The following is a 3,804-nucleotide window of genomic DNA, read 5'->3' on the forward strand; positions in this document are numbered from 1 at the left end:
CCCTCCTATCTCTCTCGATCGGGAACCCTGGTCAGTCGACCCTATCATCGTAGCCGCCGCCTCCCATGCCACAGTCACCTCCCGTCTGTCATCCCCAGTCCTCTTCGCGCAGTGGGATCGAGCCCTCGGTATGCTGCTGCACTGCCGCCGTGCGTCGCCATCTTCACATCGCCGCACCTTTTCCTTCCAAATTCTTTTCCTCGGGTGACCCATGCGTCCCCTAGGTGAGATGCCGATGCCGATGCCGCTGCGACTTCCCTTCCCTCTGGATCGCAGTCCCTTTGAGTGCCTTCATCCATCCCCTCGAATCTCGCAAGGCGGTCGGTCCGGCGCCTGCGGATGTCCTCGTTCTGTGGCGCAAATTTGGGTTGATGTGTGTGTTCCTATGACGGCAGCTTGTTTGGGCTACGATTTTCAGGGGCAATCCATCGCGTCCCGATGATGCGGCGAGGCGTATGTGGGTGTTAGTCCCAGCCTCCCTGGTTTTGATCGGTTTTGGTGAGAGAAATTTGTCTAAGGAGATTTGGATATGATTTGGGTATAAGGACTGTTCTGGGACATCGGTTGCTGAATCCCAACTCTCAAGTAGTAGTTCCTGTTGTCAGATTTGCAGCTGGAGAGGACACATGGCTCTGACCTTGTGCAAAACATCTTGATGGCTATGGAAAAGTAGAAAGGAAAACCTCTTTTCTGCAGGATTATAAATATTTTTTTATCCTGAATCTGGGGTTTTCATGTTTAAAGCAGCAATTTATGTTTGATTACTCGCTGGTAGATTGTGGGATTTCATGTGAGACTCATAGTATAAAATGTGCTGGCACAGATACAATGTGCAGCAATTTATGTTTGTACTAACCAATGATGTTGTGGATTTTGTTTGGCAGGTAAGTATGTGATAGGAAGTGTATGGGGAGAAATGATGCAAGAGTTGCGTAGTGGAGTCCGACAATCTCGGTTGAAGTCAAGGAAAGTAGCAGTGACTACCACGACTAGACATCACGTCCAGCGGCGACCTGCAAGAATCAGCATCCCTGTGTGTGCTACCGTCCAAGACAGCGTCACCCTTTTACACTATGTCCACGGCGGTCGTTCCTTCACTACAGGTACAACTCGCCTCTCCCTTATGCAACATGACTTGGCTGGAGTTAGCTGTCATGGGTTCAGATCAACAAGACACGGCTTAGCTCTAACATGATACAATGAGCCGACACAGACTGTAGATACACTCCAAAAATATCAAAATGTTGAATCATATTATATTCATAGTACATGTAGTTCTATACATTGTATTGTACGTCTGTGAAGTTTATTGAAAAATGGAGAAGAAAGAAAATAAAGTGCTTTTTGTTTAGCTTAACAGAGAAAGACTGAAAGACATTTCATTTCATTCACAAGAATGGATGTCTAAGTGTCTTGTGCATCGGATTCCAAGGAGAAATCACATCCAGATAATGTTATAAGAATCAATTGTCTAACCAGGTTAACTAACCAGCATTTCTCTTTTTATTCTATGTATTCATTACTCATTTTTAGTCACTCTCTTCATCTCTTGAAGTTATTATAGAAACAAATATCTTTTTGCTATGTTGTGCCAAAACCATATTTGAAGTTGGCATGCACACCAAGGATGATTATATGCCTCTTTAAGTCATCCACAGTCACATTCTTGATTCTTGTCTTGGCTCTAACTTGGGTAAAGACTGGAATATCATCTTTGAAAATGATGTTAGTCAGAACGAGAATAACTCTGTACACATGGTGGCAGCTGCGCACGGCCCCAATTTTTATCTCTAATTATTTTGGTAAATTATTTTGGACCATGGGATATAACTCTCAAACGAAAATGAAGTTTGCTCACCTTGCTGGGACAATGGGAGGTTTGCTCACCTTGCAAAAGTAAAGGCATTCAAGAAATTTGTAAGGTGGGAAGACTCAAAATTCCATAGGTAGTTATGCCATGCTCCCCCTCTTGTGATATCTAAACCGGTTGCTCATGTGGTTTTGAAGATTATATATTCATCTTCAAGCATGGAGGAAGGCTTGGCATGAATGATGCCACTTATAAGGTGCAAGGCAGGAGGGCTTAACTACTTAACTATGGAGGTTAATTTATTTACTATGCATGTTGTTTCAGATGATTTTGCTAGATGGTATATAATTTTACTATCTTAATGTATCGAATGCATCCATACTTCCATGAGTTCCATCAAAAGAACCATATTGGGTAGACACGTTCCCAGGTGACAAGCACAACTCATGGAAGGAACAAAACATCCAGGCTAGGAAGGCATGTTTCGAAGGTACAAGCTCAAGTGATGGAAGTATTGTTGTTCGGGATTGCAAAGTACATGTATCTGGATGTGATGTTGATGAAAGGTGTTAAAAGTGCTTGCTCTATATGTCTAACTTATGCTGGCGAGATGTTGGCTAGATTACCATTTCCTTGTGTTGCCTTCTATGTCAAAAAATGCAAATATTGTGGAAATGTAAGAACATGAGCTTCTGGTGTAATGTTCTTTCCTTCTTTGTTGCACAAGCTTGAGGTCATCATTTCTCATATAACTCTACTTTATTTTCTTGTTCATGCTTTGTGCTATAGGTCACTTATGTGAATATTTATTTTTTATGCCTCTTTGTGCATTATTATGGTCCAGTGCTGAATTGATACATACATGAGATGAAAAATGGCGGCAACGATAAAGTTAACATTACCTTTGAATTTAGGGATCAAGCAATATGTACATTTACAAAATTTTCAATCATTATATTATCAAAATGGATGGGCGTGGCAACGCGCGCCATCAATGATCTAGTATATGGTACAACACAACCTCCACGACCGGGTGAGACTGAGCTTTCAGACCAAGGATTTTCTAGGAATTACTAGAAATGATAAAAATGAGCTAAAAGCTCAATAATTCCAACATATCTCGTCCAGTTGGTAGCGAGAACTCGTTCGGATCTAGAGGATTTGATTTAGTCCACCAGGGTCCCGCCTAAGCAGCAGTAGCATCACGTACGCTTGGGTTGTCCTTATTTGAGAAACTGCCCAACCGCAAACTGGTCCACCTCTTCGCTGACTCTTCCTATTGGCGCTCGATTTGGTCTGTGGCTGTTGCGCGCTTCAACCTTCCTGCCGCTTCCCTTGAAACCATCAACACCAAACCCCTTCGTCGTTGGTGGAGCGATGACCGCCGGTTCTTTCTAAAACACCATAAGTTTTGGCTCCTCCTTTGGTTTTCGATTTGGTAGAAGATGAACGGAAGAATTTGTGCCAAATGATCGGGTATGGCTTTTTAGCTTGCTATATCAATGAGATTCACGCTTGGGAGATGGCTGGCCTAAATCGTGCAACGTTTCTATGATCATACATTGATACATCGCCTATTACCGACCAGCCTTGCCTCGAGATGAGTTGCAAGAGCATCTACAGCCGGGCGTCCAAACCCGTTTCAAACGTTTGAGCAGACGGCCTGGTCACTGACTGGTCATGAAATTTTGACCCAGACGGGCGCCTCAAATGGGCCTCAAATGTCTGGACTGTCTTGCGCCCCTCATATCCAACACAAATAAAGAGCAGATATGGGCGGCCCAGGCGCGTCCGCCACGTCATCCCGGCCCATCGCGACCCCACTCCGTCCCCATAAATATCCCCTAATCCGGAAACCCTACCTCACTCCACGCTCGCTCTGTCTCTTCTTCTCCTCCTCCATTTTTTTGATTAGATCCAATCCGATGACTCCGGCGGCCGCTCCGACTCCAACCTCGACATCAATGAGGAGCTGGCTATCCGCATTACCCTCG

The sequence above is a fragment of the Triticum dicoccoides genome, chromosome 5B (assembly GCF_002162155.2).
Source record: "Triticum dicoccoides isolate Atlit2015 ecotype Zavitan chromosome 5B, WEW_v2.0, whole genome shotgun sequence".
Lineage (NCBI taxonomy): Eukaryota > Viridiplantae > Streptophyta > Magnoliopsida > Poales > Poaceae > Triticum > Triticum dicoccoides.